Source organism: Planococcus citri, chromosome 1 (assembly GCF_950023065.1).
Source record: "Planococcus citri chromosome 1, ihPlaCitr1.1, whole genome shotgun sequence".
Taxonomy (NCBI): Eukaryota; Metazoa; Arthropoda; class Insecta; order Hemiptera; family Pseudococcidae; genus Planococcus; species Planococcus citri.
Window position 1 is genome coordinate 29,460,038 of NC_088677.1, and position 22,842 is coordinate 29,482,879.

Consider the following 22,842-nt stretch of genomic DNA (forward strand, 5'->3'; position numbering starts at 1 on the left):
TTGAAACAGAAATGGTTTCTTATACGTCTTGAAACTGTACCTACTTGATTTTGAAAATGCCAACAAAGTATTTCGAATCTTTTCTTAGGTACATTATTACGTTTCAAAACCACCTGAAAACTATTTCATAACATGATGCAAATAGTTCTGAATAGGTAAGTATATTTTGATACCTACGTTCAGATTGGATCAGAGTACATTCCAAGATTTTTTCTGAATTAATTGCCCCAATACGTATTCTCTAAATTTGAAACAGTGAAATTTCACTGTTTCAAAAGAGAGTATGTCTGGATCGATTTTTTTGAAAGTTTACGAGGGTGGGAGGAAGAGGGAGGAAGGTAAGCTGAAGAGTGAAGCAAAATACCTTGATCATTCAGAACAGGTTGAGAAAACTTTAAACATACCTACCTCTTACCTTGCCTTACCTTCAGTTCTGCCATCCGTTTTTTCAATTTCTCCGCCACCCCCTTCATTTTTCCATTTTTTTTTTTTTTTTTTTTTTTGTTAAAAAAACAGTTAGAATTTGGGAGATTTTTCTGAGAAAATCTGTGTTTCAGTTTTGTGCTCAACACATGGTTTTAGAAGCATTTTCAGTTTTTGTGCTTATCAAGAAAAGCTTTCTTAACGTATGTTTTCAACACATTTAGGTAGGTAATATTAAGTGTAATACAATATGAAAATTTCCTCGCATTAAAAATCTCCTTTTTTGGAGGGGGGGAGGGAGGGAGAATGTTTAGCATAATGAAAAAATTAATTTTTTAGCTCAGAAAATTGATTCAAGTTGGACAAAAAAAATTTGTAAGAAGTCATTAAAGTTACAATAATGGATTCAAACACAAAGACTTATAGTTTTGGCCACCAATAAATTTTTATGATCATTCATTAATTGTACTTCAAAAGTTGTAAAAATTTAAATCAAAAATATTTCCAAGAGCACCTCCAGTTAAAAAGACAGTTATCTAAGCATAAACTTAAAAGTCTAGAACTTCTGCGATTTTATCCGAAAAGTGTCGAGAAAATCATGCTTTTGGGCCAGAAACCATAAAATATCTGATCTTGGTATGTATTTTATTCCACCAATTTTTTAATAAGTAGATATGTACATATGTACCCAGAGTACGTTTGGTGTTGACTTAATAATATAACCACTAACCAAGGTAATTAAATACTGCAAATTCTGTCTTTAGGACTGCTCAAATCACTTTCAGAACTACCAAAACAATGGCAGAACTGCCTGTGAACCGGATCTTGTTGGAATCAGATCGGATTCAAATAAATGAAAATGGATACGGATTGGTATGTTTAGATGTAATTTCCTGGGTATTTGGATCACAGGTCATTTTTCAAATCAAATCAGATCTGCTCAGGAAAAAAGTGATATACTTATCTATATTACCCAGTCTAGGTTTTGAAAAAATGAGATCAGATATTCTGATTCAGATCTTATAAAATCTTTTTTAAAACCTGGATTTTGAATACGATTGGATGTGAAGTCTAATTGTAAGTATTTAATTGTAAGTCCAATCTGACCCAATTATATCAAAATTGATCTTACTGTATGTATTTCGATCCAAATTGGTTTAAACATTTTTAATGGGATCTAACCTATTTTTCTTGAGAGGAAATGGCTTCCTATCCATTTTAGATTCTTTTATCATTGGTAATTCTTGTTCACATTTTTCCAAGAAAAGAGAGGAGAGATGGAAAAATCTCAGACAGCTACAAAAAATCATATTGAACATTGAATGAATACTACAAACAATAAAAATGAGCAGATTTTGATTTTAAAGAGCTCAGAAATTTTCTGTGAAATGTAACTAACTACATATTATGAGAAATTTTGCAAAACAAAAAAAAATAGAACATCTAATAGAAAGTTTGCTCTCTCGGGATCCTTCCAACTTAATTTAAGATGAAGTAGGTATCACAAAACATGAGCTAAATAATTGTTTAGAAACCACCATTTTGATACCCAAATGGACGAATTTGAGAACATTGCAGTATTATTGCTCCACCTCTTTCTCCGGTTGTTTCAAGGTTGGACTAGAAATGGCTAAAACTGAATTCAACCTTCTTAAAAACCCTTATTTTAATACCAAAGTAACTCGATAAAAAATGAGAAAATTTCAAGTTTTCCTTCTCTTTCCCTCTCACTCCTTTTATGTTTTAGCTGTGCAATTTATATCAACACTACCTCACATTTTGACACTAAACGTAATAGGTTTGAAAAGTTTGAGTTTTCTTATTTTCTCTACTCTACATAATAAATTTTAAAATTTATTAGTCTAAGTTGTACTTCTTCTCTCTTCCCCCTCAAGTATTTTAACTCAAAAATAATGTCAAAAATGCAGCACTTTCAAAAATCTCTCTGAACATTTTTCTATCATTTTTGGCCCTTAAAATTCGTTTTAGAATCAATTTTGATATGAGCTCATATTTTCAAAAAAGAAGTTTTTTTTTTTGAAAGTTCTTGGTTAGCTCACAACAAAAGTTCCAGCTTATGATCGAAAAACTCCAAACTCAACATTTTTTCAAGTTTCCGAACTGGTTAACTATTTTTAGGGTAATTAAATAGGTACTCTATCAAAAAAGAAAGAAAAAAACAAAATAGAAAACATCGTTACAGCAATAATTTTTTAAATATCGGTAATCAAGTTCAACTACCTACATAATATTTTGATTTTTTTTTTTAAAAATCCGTAATGTTTGATTAAATGACTACAAATGATATTTTCTAAAAGGTAATATGTCAGCCTACATTTTTTAATTTGTCGATTATTTTGAATCCAATTTCCCTAAAAAATCAAACACGAAAATTTTTCGATTTTTTTCACCAAAAAAACTTATGGTCCAAAAAAAACATTGGTGCCTTTGTGCTAACTCATATCGAAAGTTGGCCTCAAAATGCTAGGTATAAGTTTTTGTGTTCTAAATTGTTTTTTTTTAAATTTTTTCCTGAATATTTTCAATGAGTTATGGAATTCCACGTTCCAAATTTCAAAAATTTCCAGGATTCAGAAATTAATAAAGAAGTAGCGAATGCTCTGTGCATTGCAGAAAAAAGTTTAACATTCGAAAATTTCAACTTAATATTCTCTCACCAAGTAATTTCCAAATCACAAGTGTACGACAGAGTTGCGGGACACCCTGTATAACTCGTTTATCTCACTATCAATTAAATTATACATATATGCAGTTATCCATAGTACATACGTATATTACGCAATAACCGCTTTACTGGTAATTTTTTTTTCAGAATTCAGAATTCGTCTCTAAAAATACATACAATCACGTCGATTGACGAATTAGATAATTTTCTCGAGAATTTCTCATTCTTCGTATAATCCACGCGTAATGAATGAGAATCATTTCAAAACGATGAAAATGTATTTATTTACACAAGATCAAGGTTGTAATACAATTTAACAACAAATTTCAAAGAAGTTTAACGCGAATTTCGTTTAAATTTTGAATTACAAATACACACACGAGTTAAGTTAAACGAGCAGGAAGCGTGTTCAATTATATTTGAAAAATTGTTTTGCGTTATTTATTTCAAGTTACGAGCTGTAAACATAGTGTCAGTCAAGTAATTTTCGAAAATTCACAAAGGTATTTCGTATTTCTACTACCTACCAACCTACCTATATGCGTAACATTTGTCATCGATGAAGTGAATTCTCAAAATTATATCCTTTTGATAGATATACCTAAAGCCGAAGTATTCGGAGTGGAAATGAAAAATTATTAGTTTGTTTAAGGTAAATATTTATATTTCACGGTTGGCAAACTGATCAGCTGTTTGGATAGGCAATAGTGTGTGTATTTTTTCAGCCGGTCGTTTAGTAAGAATTTTATTTTCGGTGAATAATAAAATAGATATTCAAATTATATACAATTATAGATTGGAAAATTTTTATATTCGTAAAATATCTCGTAGGATGTGCGTAGTAATGTAATTTGAATCTACATATTGATCTTTTTTTTTCTTCTTCAATAATCACATCGGGAATCAATATTACAATTATTAGGTAGGTAAGTATAGATATAAAGCCCTAGAAATGATGAGATCGAGTGTTGAAAAAAAAAATGAATCAAGAACATTTCAATCTAAACATGGTTTGGATAACTTCACAAAAACAAAGAACAAAATAGGTAGAGACATAAAGTTACCTACATTACCTATATTATATTATAAACTTTGTATTTAATAACGCATTTATTTACCCATCTAAAAGTTTCAACTACAAGTATACATACCTATAGGTACTCGTAATACTAACTTGCGAATTCTTTAAAATCTCGTGCAAGTGCACAATTAATTTAATATCCTTTAAAACATAAGTTCTCCCTTTTCCACTTCAATAATGGACTTAAATGATTCATGAAGAATAAATACTTTCAACTTGAAAACGGAAGTATAGCCCTTCCGCTTTTGGAAAGGTTTTCCTTTAAATTTCGCCAATAAGCTTTTCGCTTGCATTAAACTCGTAACTGTATTTTGATGTATTCGGTCCATTCAGACTTCACAGTTGAAATTTGCAAGCTTGCTATCATACACGGCTCATCGCACATTAGTAAAAATGGTAATCGTGGAAGTTTTTTTTTGTTGTTGTTTTTTTTACCAACTGAAAGCCTTTAGATGTGATGCTATGTTTCAGGAAAATTAGATTCAATGAGAGTTAGCAAACTAGGTAGACACGTAGATATGTACATTTTAAAGTAACGGTACCTTTTCTTTGTAGAATTAGGTACACACACAATACTCGGAGTTTGAGAGATGAATATGATAATGATGAGTACATCAAAATATTTTCAGAGTTTTCTGCGCAAAACATGTGTTCATGAAAATAACAAGAAATTAAAATTCTTTCAATTACGACACTATTCAGATACTTAATTATTATTACGTACCTAGATAAAAAAAATACCATAATACACTATGAAAGCAGGCATCATAAGCAACCAAAACGGTTCAATTACTCAAATTCTCACCAAAATCAAATTTTGAAAAATAATTCAAAAAATTGGGTTGACATATATCCAACTTACCTATATACCTACCTAATACTCGTATTGAGGCGATTTTTGGACATTTTCACGGAATTAGCACAAAATGTAAAAATGGTGAATATCTCGAAAAAACCTTCAAAAATCTAAAAAAAGTTGAAAAAATATTTTAAAAGTTCAGCTTGAGGATAGAAGCATTTTTTAATTTGATTTTTAAAGGTAAATTATTTTTTTTGCCTCACTTAAAAATTGAGGTGGGTCTACGAACAGATTTTGAGGAAAAAATATAGCATACCTACCAGGAGGGTCTGAACATGTACTTACTATTTAACACAATAAAAATGTTGATTAAATTATTATCTAGTTCGATCAGTTTGAATCCATCAGATCACATTGAATCAGATTTCATCTGAGCAGATTATATATTCGATTTAAACTTTGATCTGATTAGATCTGTTCAACTCAAATTATATCTATCTAGGAAATATTCGAATCTGATAACTGATGAGGTCTGAACAGATCTAATCCAATAAAAAAGCTGATGTGATGACATCAGGTTTGATAAAATTGAATCAGGATAAGTTCTGATGTAATCTGTTCAAAACAGGTCTCTGATCATATCCAATCAGGTTCCCCCTATCGGATTTGATCAGGTGTGAACAGATTTAATTCGATCAAAACGTCGATATAATCAGATCTGTTTAACTCAAATTGAATCCAGGAGATATTCGGATCTTATCAATGATCAGATCTTGGCAGATGCAACCCAATGAAAACTCTGATCAGAAAATATCAGGTTTGATCAAATTGAATGTGGATGAGTCAGTTTCGATCTGATCTGTTCAAACAGGTCTCTAATCATATATATCCAATCAAGTTTCCCTTATTGGATTTAATCATGTCTGAACACATTGCGATAAAAACATCGACCTGATTAGGATCAGATCAGATCAGATCAGATAAGATAAGATCAGATCAGATCAGAATATATCAGAATAGATCAGATCAGAATAAATCAGATTAGATCAGATCAGATTTCATCAAATCAGATCAGAATACATCAAAAGACATCAGATAAGATCATATAAGATCGGATCAGAACATATCAGAATACATCAGATCAGAATACATCATAATACATCAAGTCATAGATCAGATCAGACCAAATCCGGTCATTCACAAAACTGACCATGGTCAGATAATTTCAAAGTTTTGATCAGATCAAGTAAATCTGTTACAGTTTAATCAAATTGAATCTGGGAAACGTTGTGACCTGATCTGATCAAATCAAGCAGTTCATGCTATCAGGTTTTAACACTTGGATCTGATCAGTTCTGAACAGATTTACTTGATCTGATCAAAACTTTGAAATTATCTGACCATGGTCAATTTAGTGAATGACCGGATTTGATCTGATCTGATCTGACTTGATGTACTGTATTATGTGATGTATTTTGATGTATTCTGATCTGATTTGATGTAATCTGATCTGATCTGATCTTATCTGATCTGATCTAATCTATTATGATCTGATCTATTCCGATCGTGGTTAGATGGTGATCAGGTCTGAACAGATTCAATCCAGTGAAACCCCTGATCTGATTAGATCTGGTTAGGTTAAATCGAATCCGAGGAATATTTTGATCTGATCAGACCTGATCTGATCTGATCAATAAGTCTGATCAGATCTGTTCTGATCCAGTAAGATTCATTCAGATCCCCCCCCCCATGAATCTGATCTGATCTGAACAATCTAATCCAATGAAAGCTTTAATTTGGTCAGATATAATCAGATCTGATCAGATCTTCAGAAATAAGCACCTACATAATAATAAAGATCTATGTATAGTAAGGTCAAATTGGATCCAAAGAATAATCCGGATCTGATCAAAATACCTACTGCAGGACTTTTTCAAACACTCTAAAAAACACAATTAATGTTTACTCACTTTGAAAAATTTTTGAAATTTAAATTTAAAAAATGTCTCCCTACTTGTTTGGTTGTTCATGTTATTTTGTTCATTTTCAGGTTTTTTGAGCTGAATTTTTTTCTGGATCATATGACATGTGTAATAGTGTTCGAAGTACCTATTCCCACAAGAAAAAACACTTTCCAAGTTACCCCATAAACTAATCAAAATATTTCCTCAATAAGTCGTTTAACTTTGAACGGGGGTTTGAATGGTTTTTAAAAAGCGAATTTTGAAAAAAGGGGGAGAATTTTTTCAAGAAGTGATTTTAGCCTTTGCCCTAAGGACAATTCAAAGCCGAGTACAAATTCATTCAAGATTTATAGGTAACTGCCTGAGAAGAAATAAAAAAATTTAAAAAAAGTGTTCAACATCATCCCAAATTACAGTACGTAATTTTTCCACAATAGATACCTAGGTAAAGTTGGGTATCTATCTACCTACAAAACATCTCCCACGTTATCATTCTGTTCGAAGCCTTACTCGAAAAATTTCACCAAATCGTCCAAAGATGGCAGTAAGTGTATTCAGCTCACGAACCAATTTCGCATTTGCGTACTAGAGCAATCGCTGTATACACAACTTGAAAACATTGGATGTTGTTATGAAACTAATATGAATGAAGTATTTTCATTCGTTCGTTTAACCAATGACTGCACGTACATGATTTTGAAAGTCGGTGCACGTGGTATCGTGCGTGTTTTCGCAAAGTCCATATTAGCGTTTTGGTTTTCATTTATGTAATCTCATTCGCAAATTTCTGCACTAACAACATAATAAAAGGATTAAGGTAGGAATTATTAAAAATAGTATGTAGAACGATTTTCTATATAATTTTTTCTTCAATCGAATACCTTACCTACTTCATTTTTAAAATTTTTTGTTTTTCTACATATAGGTATGTACATAAATATGTAGATATTATTAAAGTTTTATTCTCTTGTCAGGAATTTGATAATTATGTTTTGAATTGAGATATCTATATTTAATTTATTTTCTTATATTTCTCATAAAAGATTTATTCAGGTATCTCTTCCGGGTCTATAGTTTAGCATCTTCATGCACTTACTAATAGTAAAGTTCTTTTCAATCGATGCACTTTAGATTAATTACCAACTTTAGAAGGTATGGGTATTAATTAATTTACCTACCTATCTGCAATTAAGTAGTTTTGAAGTACCTACCTAATTGATGGTCTCAAAATAGAAGTTTCATAGTCAAGAACGTGCATGAAAACTTATTTGTCAATATTCACTTTGTTTATGATGAAGTTTCATATTCTCATCTTCCGCAGGAAAAATTATATTTTCCTCAAATAATTTGAAAGAGGAAGAGAGAGAAAAACAGAATCTTCAAACTTTTTAATCAGTAGGTAGGTACAAAAATAAATGACGGAAAATTATTACTAAGTGGAAAATGTCGAAAACATTTTTCGTGTAATTATGTTTTTACTTACAATCTGAGAAAAAATTCGGTTCATCTTTGATATTAAAAACCGACTTCTTTGATTCGTTTTCGTTTAAAAATTACTACCTCTAGCTTGTAATCTTTTACTTTCCATGATATCAACTGTCAAAAATGTTCATGCCATGTAATAGAATTGACGAGATTTTTTCAGCTGGATTTATAGCATCATTTTTCCAAGTCAGTATTTAGCTTCGGGTGTTCTGCTTTCCTTAATTTTTCTCATTCTTTTCCGTATCGTTTTATTGGATGAGAATGAGAAATTCGATATAGATACCTACCTACTTACAACCGAATGATATGATATGCTATATACGTAACTTTGTTCAAATTTAAAATTATTTCGATCAAATGAAACGATTTATTGGTTTACCTATAGGTACCACTAAGTATAATATGTTGTTACATTAAATAACTTTATTCGAGAGGTTTTTTTTTTTTGATTTTCCATCGTGAAATTAAAAATAGTAAGCACTTCATGTCTAATCACGATAACGTTTTTGAAAGTTGATTTATCTGCCATCATTATATAGTTGGAAAATGTCCGTTACTTACATACATAGAACATTAATAAAAGGTAAAAATAGTAAGTAATCCACTTTGAAACAGTAGGTATAAAAATAGGATGAGAAAATCTCAGACATAGACAAAAACATCGAAAATCGTATTAGTCGTACTTCTACCTGTTAATTGATAAATCAAACAACAGTTTTATTAATGAGTTTTGTTTGAGATTTTGCCAATAAATTCTCTCCATTTTAGTGCTCATTAACGTTGGCAAAAACGCTCAGTTTCCTTAATTTCGTTAATGCCACCAAGTCATTTAAAATACTTGTTCAGTTCCCGAAGTAATTTTTTATACTCGGAGTTGTGCTAGTATACTCGTACCTTACTTTAGAATTAGATACGTAATGTTGTGTTTTTCGTTGCAAGAAAACGCATAGAAAAGGCCTGTATTTTGGAAGGGGGACGGGGAGAGAGGGGTAAGTTAAGCCTGGTCTGTTTGTTTCACTCATAGAGTTTGGTGTTTTGATAATTTTTTAAAATTTTGATGAAAAATACCATTGATTTGTACGTATGTATTTACAAAAACAATGAAACCTTCTCTAGGTGCTCAACCAAGTAAAAAATGACATCTCCCAGTGATTTTTGGTACCAAATTGAAAAGAATAGCTGAAAAACGTATCAAATTTTTTCGTTTCTTTAAAAAATTGGCAATAAAATGGCCAAAAAATTGGCACCACTGTATTTCAAAATATTTCCGCAGTTTCAGAAACGTTATCTTTCAATGTTTTAGCTTAAATAATGAAACGTAATAGTGAGAAAAACATTTTCACAACACAAATTTACTCAAAACAAAAAGTACTAGGTTTTGGGACTGGGCCATTTTCCCTAGAACAGGTTGAGTAAGGGTAGGAGTGAAAAAAACCACAATTTTTTCAAAAATGATCCCCCTTTGAGGACCTATACCCGATTGGCAATTTGTGCTGTCAGATTTTTAAATCTGACTGGGAATATGACTACTGAACGAATCTGACGACGAAACGGAACTAATGTGACTGGGCTTCTGACTGGGGATATGACAACTGTTATTATTGGCGAATGGGTCCAATTTTGGGTTCCAAATAGTGCATATTTGAGCCAAAACCGATAATTTACCATATAAGTCCATTGCTCATAAAAAGTGGACTTTCAATATTTATTTACCATTTTAAAAGGGGCACCTCTGGAGCTGAAATTTTTTCCGAGTAACTTTCAACTCAAATGAAGGTGTACGTACACTGAATTTGGTCAAAATCCTCCGATACATATTTTTTTTTGTGATCGACCTTATTTACAAGTTTGGGTTCGTTCTTTTATCTTTCAGAAGGGATGAAAAATGTACCTGCCTAATTTCTTTTGTTTTTACGAGTACTTCTCCACTCGTTTTGAAGAAGTGAACATTTCGAAAGAAATTTCACTTACTTACAATGGTGATTTTTCTTCATTTCTGGAGGAATTGGAAGACGTTTTTTTTTTCGAGAATGAGATTATTTAACACAGACAAAGAAATATTTTCAAAGATTTCTTTCATTTCATTTTTTCTGACATTTTTTGACTTTTTGGTGCTTTGTACTGAAGAGTGGAAGGAAAATGACCCTGGACGATGGAAGCAAATTCTTCTCGAAGGAATAATGGTGATTTACAGGAATTCTGAAACAGAAATTGAAAATTTTTGAAAATTATTGCCAGGCTTTATTTTTAACGTTTTTCGGTAGGTGTTTGGGGGAGATTTTTTTTTAAAAAAAAGATGTCATTTGAAAATATTCTGGTGCAGAAAAATAGATTTTTTTTAAAATTTCATTTTTTAATTTTTTGAACTTTGGGGGCTCTTGGGGAGGATTTGAAGCAGTCTATATTTGAAAGAAATCCGTCAAGCAAACCGAGACTCTTTTAACATTGAAATTTTCTATTACATTTTTTTGATTTTTTTTCAATTTTGAAAGGCTTACGGTGCTATTTTTTTGAATTTTTCGAAAAATTAGAAAATTTGAAATCAGGTTTCCACAAAGCCAGCAACTTTACTCTGTTTTTGCGGAGATCCGGTGAATGCTCATTTTTGACCATCTTTGCCAATAAACTTGCGGGTAAAAAAATTGTAGTTGTTAGTGTTATAGTCACCAAATCCTTAAACTTATGATATCATTTTTATCACATTCCTGCACATTTTTAGAGGATGGCCAAAAATGGTTATAGAAGATGCCCATTTCCAAAGATCAGGTGGCCAATTTTAGCGAATTTTTGATATAATTAATTTTGAATATTTTAAATTAGAACCTGCGATAAGAAAGATTTCAAGGTGGCCGTAAAAGGGCACTCACATCCTCAGTATAGTTCGGTAGGTATTTTTTTGGCCCAAGTTTTTCGAGAAAAAAATCTGAAAATGTGGACTGGAACATTTTGAACGCTCACAACTTTTTTTCTAGGAAATTTTATTGCAATTTCAAGCATTTTGAGGGCTCTTTCCGACGTGAGGGAGAAACAACGTATGTACTTATTTTCTGAATTCAAATATTTTCAAAAAAATACCCTAAAATCTCGAAATACTCGATTGGACAGTTACAACTCCAAAAATTTCATTTCTTTTCTCATATTCCAATCACCAATACCTTCTTATTTTTGATACGAGCGAGAATTGGCGGATTTTTCGATATTTCAGAAATTGATCCTTTCAAAAATAATGCTTACTTAATTCATGTAAAAATTTGGGTCTCTAAACGTACGATTATGATTCAAATTTAACCAAAAATTGGAGAATTTAGTATAAATAATTGGACATTTGATTTTTTCTTCAATTTATGCAATTTTTGGGCTATCTTGGAAAGCTTAAAACCTCGTAGAATCTTCATAACTTTTCGTATGAGCTGCTTAAATTTTTTTAACGCTTTTTTGATGGCAATTTATAAGTATTATGATAACCACCCTGCGAAATAGACACTTTGAAAAAATCTTACCCATATTTACAAAATAGCATCTTCTTCGAAAAAACAAGTGAGTACACTGCAATTGTGAATTTGTATCACGTACTGCAACAAAAACTGCAAAATTTATTGTACAAAACGTATTCGTTTGATAAATAGCCGAAATTTCAGATTTCGGCGCCAAAAACAATATTTATTATTATCCGACCACGTAAATACCCGCAACAGCCAAGAAGTCGAGAGAAAATTTTACTTATAAGGTGATTTATTGTACATTCGTTGCAACATGTATCTAACTTATTCGTTTTAAAATGTCGGTGCAATAATGTTTTTAAAACGCCGGAAATGCATTAAATACGTAAACGAGTCCGAAATATTTATTTATCACAATTAAGTAGGTGCATTAGTATTCAACAACATGCACTTTTGATCGAAATACACTCGTATATCACAAGGAGTAGTAGACTATAAGACTTAAGACTTATTGCATAAAGCTTAATCCGATCGAGTTTCCCCCCCCCCCTTATTTCTCGGTACATATACTTACATACAACAAATCAACCATGAAAAATATGATTGGCGAAATCATCGATGGGTAGTGCTCTTTAAAAAGTTATAGATAACGAAATATACATCATCGAAGAAATTTAACCGAACTATGTAATATCTGAAAATCAACATAACGTTTATTCGCGTATCTAGGTATTTACTCGTACTCGTACATTCTGCATACATCTATCCTCTTGGGTAAAATACGCGCAAGTGTTACACACAAATGTGTTCTTTCTATTCAAAATTTAAAATAATCTGTAAAAAATTTCTCCCCAGTTAATCTTTTGGGAAATGAAAACCCGCGAAATTCGTCGAAACCTTACAAAAAGAATCGAATTGCCAATATCGAAAGAATACAGAGAATTTCCTTACTCGCACATTGAAATTCTCCATAACTTTGCTCGTACCATAGCTTGCAACAGAAAATATTCGTCTGCGGTGGCATGTTTAATCGAATTTTAAATCTGTGGAAATCGCCCGAAGGGGTTTCATTTTTCTTCGTATAAAAATAGTTACTATAGGCTTACATTTAATTATACTTTGGTATGTTGTAGTATGCTCAAGTTTCAGTAAGTAAAACAACGTATATAGGTACGCATAGTGGGAATCTTATTCTTAAATACATATGTGAGTTAGTAATACATCTCATTTCATGTAAGGCTAGTATTTGTATTCCGTTCTTGATGCCTTAGGGGATAGACATGGCCTTAGGAGACAAATACGTATAAAGGCTGGATTCAGTTAGATATTGAGTAGGGGAGGGGGGAGAAGAAAATCGATGCTGTAAAATTTTTTTCTCATTTTATTTCGTAATTTGTAAATAGATGGCTAGAAAAAGTAAAGAAATAGGGGTGTAAATTGAAGACAATGAGTTGTAATTTTGTTTTTTGAGGATGTGAAGCGAAAAAGAAAATTGTGAAATTATGTAGGTACATTAACAAAACATGCTAATTAATCACAGGTTTCCAAAATTGATTTTTTCGTTTAAAAAAATGACAAAATTTTTATTTAGAATAGTTACCTATCTAAGTTGGAATCAGAATCAATTTTATGCAGGTATGTTCAATTGGAAGTCAAATGAAAAGATTTACCACATTTTTTCCAAAATTTTAAAAATATTATCTATATGGGTAGGTACCTCTACCTATCTAGGTAGGTATTATAAAAATCTTTTATGGATTGAAAAAGTACGCGATCATTTTCAAATTTTGAAACATTTTTGCTACCATTTTTCCAAAATTATTGAGATCAAGTGTGAAATCTTGGTCAGGGATGTTCAATGTTCATCATTCTTTATTATTGTTTTACTGGGTACCCAATTACCCATTCTTCGGATGAAGAATTGGGGATGGATGGTTTTGTATCCTGATGTTAACCAATTCGATGATTTATCAGTAATTCATTCATTCGCGAACGAGTCATTTTCAAGTCTTATGGATGGGTTATAAAATTTCAAATTTTCTGACGTCTTTTTTCACTGGATTTGATTCTGGAGAGTCGGACACCTAATTTTTTGAAAATTCCAACTCTTCAAAAAAGTCAGTGTTTTAGTGGGTAGCTTACCTACTGTATTTTTCAAAGAAAAAGTGTGAAGGAGTCGAAGAGTTTGAACTCTTTTGTAAAAAGGTTCTGAAGAGTTCAAAAATTCTTCCAAGAACTCTTTTTGACGTCAATTTTACTCAGCGTATTATTAATTATCATCTGTTCAAGCGAAATAGCCCTTAAAAATGTTAGAATAATATTCAAGTTCTGATGTTGTGATGTTGACTTAGGTTTCAAGAGTTTTTCGTTTGAAAAAAATGTAAAAAAAGAGAGAAAAATTAGGTACAAAAGACCAAAGAGTTGCAAACTTTATTGAAGCAAAAAGAGTTGAATTCAGAGTTCGACTTTTTCGGGGACGAGTTTTTAAAAAAAAAGTCTGCTCACCCTTAGCTGTTTAGGAGTGATTTAATTGTTCGGTTCTCGAATGATTTTTCAAGTCTGAACAAAAGCGTTCGCGAACGAATTGAATCATGTTTTTGGAGAATAGATTGAAACCTTCAAATTTCGTTATGTCAGCTGGTACTTCATTTGATTTTTCAGGGATTTATTCGTTCACGAACGATTTCTCTCCGCAGAGCAAATCGTTCGCGAACGAATAATTCTGAATTTTTATTGATAGATTACTTAATAACAATGTTTCGTTATGTATTGTAGAGTTGTGGTGTATTATCTGATTTCATTTCCTAGTGATTCGGTCGTTTTCAGTTTTCGAATGATTCATAATTTTTGAGCAAAACGTTTGCACAAAAAAGAATCGTTGAAAAGAGTCATTTTGCCCATAGAGATTTTTTGCCAAAATTCGGATCTTTGGGTTCCTCTCACCCCACCATAAATATTTCAACCTTTTAGGACCTTTGCAAGTACCTTTTTTTTTTTTTTTTGCAGATCAATAAATCCACAAAACTTCAAGGTAGCTACAATATTTTTTTTTCAAAATTATCAAACAAGATACTTATCACTCACAGTATGTTGACATTGTTGACAAAAAAAAAAAAAAAAAAAAAAAAAAAAATAGAAAAACCTTCTGAACAAATTTAAATAATTATTCAGTTTTGGAAAAACTCGTTCAATTAAAAAGCACACGATAATGTGCGAACCGAACGTTACACTTACAATGGAACGAACATCATATAAAAAGCATGTGTTCGAATAACTTTACAACAAACTTGGAATCTAAATGATTTACGACTCTGGATTTTTCACTTGTTGAATCATTTCCATAAACTTTTGTGCGAACAAATACATGCTTATAACTCGACATCGAAATTTCAGCTTAGTTTTCCACAGAATCCAAGAAGAAAAAAAAAACATTTTGTCATCGATGTACTTATCCACAGTAGATAAAAGTTATTCGAGCAGTGAGACATTATTTTTAACCTTTTGCATAGTCTACTTGCGCAGATGAAGGAAGGGTTAGATCTTGGAATAATTCTAACTGAAAAAAATATTATTTATGAGTTGGGAGGAGGAAGCTGAGCGGAGTACTAGAACATTCCTTAAAAATTATTCGTATTCGTATTTCGGCGATACAAAATCTGGTTCGAATTAAAATCACACATAGGTAGGTAGTTATCTTTTTTCTACACAAATACTCGTACCTACAGAATTTCAAAACTGAAATAATTCTAGAAAACATTTCAATTTTACCAAATGAATTTCTAGATTGTAGGTAAATTTAAATGGCAAAATAACGACCCTATTTAGGTATCTTTTACACGAGGAAAGATGATCCATTCAAAATAAGATAAGCAGGTACCTGTGTTTACAGGTTAATTAAAATGACTACCCACAAACTCATTGAAAACGAACGATTTTCCTCCAAATTCTCGCACGTTTTCGTCATAAAAAAAGCAGTGAAAAAATACGACTGCTTATCATCGAAGCTTTGAGGTTTATACACTCGTACACACCTACCTGCTTCTATGTTCTCGTAGGTACACGTAAAGACGAACCGAGTGAAAATTGAACCTTTTAGTTGACCTAGAAGTTATCTGTAAATGAAACACTTTTCTGAAATTCTAAACATGCTTGTTTTAAATTTTAATGAGAAACCCGTAGTCGAGCCTAGGAAATAAGCAGTTTGAAAAACCATCGTGTTATACCTTTTCATCCAAAAAAGCCTTTTCGATGTTCTCAATTAGGTCGAAATGCATTGAGGTGTTCGCTATTGGTAATTACTTAGTTTTCGTGATTCCTTTCAAAACTGTTCGCAAGTGCAAATCGTAAAAATAACACGGCGGACAGAGTTGAAACGAGAACGCTGAACCTAATTTCAAAATTGAAAAAAGCCAGATTTAAGGTTAAGAACATTACTTCATAAATAACACGAGACACGAGTGCTGGACATGTTTTGAAGAATCAGTGTACTACAAAGTACGACCTCTCTCTTCGTCTGCGAAAAATACTTAAAGTTTTCTCGATTGTATAAAATTGCATAAAATTACTTTTTTAATAAAATCTTTTTGATAAGTTTGCGATTTATTATGATTCGATAAAACCGAGTCGACTAGATTTATTTGGCACAGCAGTTATATAATTTCCCAGTAGACCTTTATGATTTATTACGATGTAACTTTTTACACATCCATCTATATACGAGTGTCTGTTATACGTACATTTTTAGGCAAATTTACATTCGAAGTCTCATTACCATAATAATCGAGAAAATATCAACTTAATAAGTAGGTACGTCGTATTGAAATAATATTTATAGGTACCTACTCGACAGATGAAGGTGACATACGAGTATATTTGCTAAGACTCTCGTTATTTACTTTGTGTTTACGCTTAGAATCCTATTAAAATTACATCGCTGAGAAAAACTATACAGGTACTGGAATGATTGGCTTATTCTCACTGGAATACCGTTGATGCGTGTAATGCTTTTTTTCAATCTGCTAGCTCAAAAAATGTACATAATTAACTCGGTTATACTTACCAAAATATGTTGGAATTTAAGTAGCTTTGGGCATTTGCGAATCGTATTATTTTTTTCTCCGCCAAATCAGTAGTAATTTCTCAAAAGGCACTAAAGTATAGCAAATAACAATACGTACTCGTGATTTTTCTTTCTTCAAAAAATGTGGGGGTTCGAATAGGTACATCTACCTACCTGCATATTGCACGTGAAAGTTCATTGAAATAATTATAATATAAGTTGGTTTAAGAAAAGGGTAAAGCTAAATTTAGTTGAAGTCAATTTAAAACGGATTTATCTTAAAATAATGGCTACCTCTATAGCTACCCACCTACCCGAAAGCTTCGTATCTAATGAAAAATGAATCAAGGCGTTCAAATAACCGAGTATAAAATTATATCTCAATTTTTATATCCATTAATTTTTCTGCTTTAATATTAATGCGTTTTGTTCTTACTTATTTTTTTCGCCATTCGTTGGCATTTCGTAATTATCTCTCTCCTAATATCAAATTATGAAAGAAATAATGCGATAATGACGCCACGATACAATGTTACAAATGCGACCATTATGAACCGTTACCCGGAGCAAAATTGTTAAATTTGTCGACCATCAATTTTTTCCTGCTTCTTTTCTCTTTTCTTCTTTTTTTTTCCTCTTTATATTTTTTCTAATGAAGAATATCCATTATCATTGTTATAGAAGAATATGCTTACTGTATAGCGAAGTTGAAAAATAAAGTTTTCAGCTCTTATATTTGGATATCTGCACAATCAAAGTCATATCATTCTATAGGACAGCTTTTATTTTAGAGTTTTGAATAATGGAGCCCTCTCCTCCGATGCTTTATTTCACCGTATTCGTGGCTTTTTACGGGGAAATGATTTCATATTTTTCAAATTTTTCATTCGAGTTTTTATTTTAACCCCTTATTACGAAATACGAAACATATAAATATTTTGTAGTCAAATAATACGTACTTTGTTAGTTTCCTCATACATGATGAAAAAAGATAGCCCTTAATTAGCCAAGTTGATTTTCAAACTTCAAAATATTTTACCTTTTATTTTAAAAAAACGTGTAAAATGAAAAATATTTTTTAATATTTTATACATTTATTTTCATTACTTACGATTTTTTCACTTCGACTGTGAACTCTTAAAGGATGTGGCGATGCCCAAACTGGAGGAAATAATTTTGAACTAAACAGAGAAAAATTGGAAGGGCATCCAAAAAAATACACTATTAGACCAAACTCCAATAATAGTGAATTTCATTTTTGGATTTTTGGAGAATTTTTGAAAATTTATTCGGTTCATTTTCGATAATAAACTAAACAACTTTTGATCAAATAGAAATTGGAATGTTGGAATTTGGCTTATATCTCATTTTTTTAATCACTCCAATCGATTGGGCACGGTTTGAGGTGGTTGTAGAGTCTCCAATGGTTTTTTGAAATTTCCAAGTCTTGTAAAAATTGCCATAAAAATGGTCAGAATCCAATACCAGAGACTCTGCTGGATCAAAATCCATAATTTTTTGCAGCTAATTTTCAGGAAAAAATTTCGTATTCTATGTACAAGCGCATCCAACGATTTTCTCATGACGCATAACCCTGAAAAATACATCAATTATTATGTTTATCATAATTTCCTCCTGGCGCAGAACTCTGAAAAATAAAATATCAGATTTCTTAAAATCCTGAAGATCAAGAACCATCCTCTTGATGGTTTCTCCTGGCGCAGAATCCTGAAAAAAAATATCATTGCTTAAGTTATTTTTTTCCTGACAAAAAATTCTGAAAATTGAAAACTATCCTTTTGATAGTCTCCTCCTGGCGCAGAATTCAAAAATCAAAAATCATGTTTATCATAATTACCTTCTGGCACAGAATCCTTGAAACCAAAATACCACGTTTTCAATATTGTCTTGTCTTGTGTCCTATCACTGAAAATAAAAAAATCAGTTTTCAGAAAATTTTGCTCATGGCGCAGAATTCAAAACTAGAAAATCATGCCTGAACCTATCACAATTCTTAAACAAAAGAATTTTTCAAACAAACAGAAGAAAAAATAAAAGAGCATTCATAAATATTACACGAGATCAGATTTCAAAGACCCAATTTTATTTTCCGATTTTTGGTGGATTTTTAAAAATTCAAAATTTACCAACTTTTTATTTTAAAAAAAAACTCAAAATTTGAAAAAATTGAGATGGAAAGCTGGAATTTGGTTTTTATCACATTTTCGACTTTCAAATCCATTGGTCAGGTTTTCGAGTCGTTCTGAAGCCTCCAGCAGATTTTTAGACTTTCAGGTTCTGTAAAAATTGCCATAAAAAAAGTCAAACTGAAATTCAGCATCCATCAACTTCGAAAGTACGATCTTTGTGATTGGTAAAGGCATTAATTTTCAAAATTGAATTCTGCTGGATCATAACCGAAATTTTTTGCAGCAATTCTTTTTTTGAAGAATTTTCTCCCCAATAAATTGCTTCGCGAAGCTGATTTTTAGATATTCCTTTTGTATACATACAACTTTTGATTTTCTGATTACTTATCGATTGCTTTCTGTTTTCTATCTCACCCCTCTAGAAAATTTGGTCAAAGTGATTCCCTATAAAATTCCTTCAAGTCAACGCCAAATTAAGCTCAAGTAGTAAATTTGGGTGAATTTCGTTGAAATTCCTTCGGTCAAGATAACCTTGTAGTTTGGGGGTGGGGGGGGGGGAGAGGGAGATAAACAATCATAGAAAAATGAGAAAGGATCAGACAGGCGTAAAATCTACGAAAATGGTCTTCTAAGACCCAAAACCAGATGTTGTGAGAGGGCTTCATCCCCAATCCAGAATCATTATAGGCTGTAGTGTGAAAGCTGCATGTTTTCTTTGTTCTAAAAAGAAAAACAGGCTAAATTATGTGAATTATGCTTAAAATAATTTTTCCTAACCTAAAATTCAAAAATCAAGACATACGTTGTAATAAAATTTCCTCCTGGCGCAGAAGTCCAAACTCGAAAAACCGTGTACTTGATAGTCTCTTTTTGGGACTTAGCCTTAAAAAATTAAAAATCATACTCTTCCAAACAGCATCACACCAAATTTCAGCCTTTGGATCTAATTTTTTGATTTTTTGGAAATTTTTAAGGTTCAAATTTACCTTATTTTCTGTTGAAAAAAATCAGGATTTTGATCAAATTGAGGTACATAAAAATACTGTTTGGCTTAAACCTTTTTTTTGCCCTCTTGAATTGATTAACGATGGGCTTTAATAACTTTGGGGTGTGACTGTGATTCTTTCAATTGATTTTTGAACAAATTTTTTGAATTTTGTATCTGTTGGTTCAAATTGAACATTTTTTCAGCATTTTACCTGTTAATGTACCTACTTATTTTTAACAAAAAATGAAAAATTCCCTGAATTTTGGGTTTTTTCTATGGTCATTTCCATTGAAGCATCCTGAAGGCTCCAGCAGGTTGTTGAATGCAGTTCTTGAAAAAAAAAACCTATTTGACTGCAGTTGAGACTAAAACTTTGACCTTGCAGAAATGGTATTTAAAAAATTTGTTTCATATCAATCGAAAAGATCACTGAGACGATGTAGCTGAGTTGACAGGAGCTGAATTAAATTTTGGCCTCCTCTAAACCAATTTTTCTTCCAAAAGTAGAAAATCCAAGGAAATGAACCAAAGTTGAATTTTTAAAAACTGGCCGAAAATTAAAAATAAAATCTATGTAGATAGGTATTTTAAATTCTCTGCTTATCAAATCAAAATTTACAGTTGTTGGAAAAATTGAAAATTTGGTTGGAAATAAGGATGGGAAAAGTGTAGGACTAGGCGTTCAATCAAACATTTTTGGCATTTTCTCATCAATAACTGGATCCAAAAAAATTATCTTTTAATTAAGTATTTCAAAACTGAAACTAAACTGGAGCAAATGGCAATAGAAAAGGTAGCTCGTATTTCTGTTGCCCAATTGCGATATTTTTTCCAAGTACCTACCTTCTTGTTCTTTTTTTTGTCATTGGATATTTTTTACAAGGGTAGATAAGAATGATAAAAATAATATAATAATTACTCGACTGCAAAATTTCCCAGGTTTTCTTCCAGCGATTCGTAATTTTCCTGCGGATCAAATTACTATCCCGGTAAATTTCCCGATGACACGTTGAAAAAATTTTAAAAATAAAAAAGTTCAATAAAATTCCACGCAGCGTAAAATATACGTATTTTGATACCGAGAGAGCAATCTCATCGCGTGAAATTTCCTTGACAATATCACAGAGTGAAATATAATCCGTACGGAATTAAAAACCACCAGTATACCTCGAAACGATGTAAATAAAAGTTTAATCGTTGAAAAAAAGAAGAAAAAAATGAAAATCGTAAAAACGAGTCGACATTACACGTTACGTATGGAATATTACTCGCTACGCAGTTTTCAAAAACTTGGCAACAGAAGTCGTACTCGTCGCGCGTAAAACGAGCGACGATTTAATTTTTCAAAATTATCAAAACGTGGCGGTGAAAAAAAATTCGATTGCCTATTTAAAATATTCCTCCTGGGGGGCTGGGCTGAAACTGTGGGAGTTTTGAGGTTTTAAAACTTTATCTCGACTTGCACGTGTATAGAACACATCGAATTTGAAATGTGCTGGAAAAACTTTCATGATTAATGTTCGCAAATGGTGAATCTTTCCGTGTGAAACATTACGTTAATTTAAAAGCTATCCGAGAGATTTCATTTTTCATTTGTTGTCTCGAAATTAATTAAAATTTCAGATGTCGAAATTCTTTAAGTGGTAATGCCATCTGTAGATACATACTTAGTTTTTACTATACTCGTATCTAGAAATGTGTTGTTAAACAGTGATTTCGCATGCGATACGATGCTGGAGAAACGCAAACGTTTCAGTTTGAATTTACAACTTGATTATTTGTTCCGTCTTTTAAGACACGATGAATATCGTTTTCAAAGATTTTTAAATAGAAACTTTGTCTAAAAAGTATTTGTTTTATACAAGGTAGCTCAGGTAACAATCTAAAATATTTTGCCGCCATTTCTCTTAATCTAATAACAACAAAATACGAAGGTTGGGTATTTTAAAAATTCCTTTGACTAATGCGAAATTGCTCTACGCGGTGGAATCTTCATGGGTGAAATAATTTGAGTCTTAATTCTGTGGCATTGGGGTTTGTAGCGAGTAATTCACCGTTTGTGACGTTGCAATGCGATTTAATTTTCTTCTATGTTTAATTTATTGTTTTTGCCGGCTTGATTCCGAAATACTTAATAGATTCTTAGAATAACGGTGTCAGGGTCGAACAGGTAGAAGTTTCCAAGTCTGAAAAATCCTCTCACTAAAGGATTCGCCTGTAAATCCCTATCATACCAACTGTTAATAATTTTTGAGATATCGAGATAAAAATTAAATTTTGAAGAGGAAGGAGTTACAAATTTAAAAACTTGCATTACGATATCTGCTTTCAAACACTCGAAGGAATTCTTCACTCTGGTATAATTTTTTTTAATGCACATTCAAATATTTGAATAAGTAATTTCGAGACTGAAATTCTGCGTTGAAAAAAACGAAGGGACAAAATACGTAGGTAAGCTGAAAAAACATCCAAGAAATCTTGACATTCTATTGGCCTGTCAGTTTGTAAGTTCATTTGACAACGATAAGGTAAACAATATCGTTCCAGGTATCGGGTAAAAATATTTCAAAGAAGTTTTCACTTCATTGAAGTGTACCTGATCGATACATATTAATAATCTTGATAGCTCCGAAGTGCCTACCCACCACCTAGAAAATATTCCAATACTTATATTTTTCAATTCTCTCACACAACAAACGATCGTAATAAATTAGAAATTTATTTCCAATATATTTTCATTATAATGAAACGAATATTAATTACAAAA

General features: G+C 31.6%; 1 protein-coding gene and 1 long non-coding RNA gene across 4 annotated transcripts in view; one reads left to right on the forward strand and one right to left on the reverse strand.

Annotated features, from left to right (window-relative positions):
• Nucleotides 1-7,594: 7,594 nt before the first annotated feature.
• Nucleotides 7,595-22,842, forward strand: part of LOC135831240 (uncharacterized) — a 63,500-nt gene continuing 48,252 nt past the window's right edge. For all 3 annotated transcript variants that reach the window (XM_065343582.1, XM_065343581.1, XM_065343583.1), the window contains exon 1: nucleotides 7,595-7,770. The gene's annotated coding sequence lies outside the window, so the exon portion shown is untranslated. The remainder of the gene's footprint in view (nucleotides 7,771-22,842) is intronic.
• Nucleotides 17,998-21,398, reverse strand: LOC135831241 (uncharacterized). Its single transcript, XR_010556166.1, has 3 exons — nucleotides 20,995-21,398; nucleotides 18,796-18,863; nucleotides 17,998-18,665 (listed from the first exon to the last, which is right to left on the reverse strand). It is a non-coding gene; the product is annotated as an uncharacterized LOC135831241 (long non-coding RNA).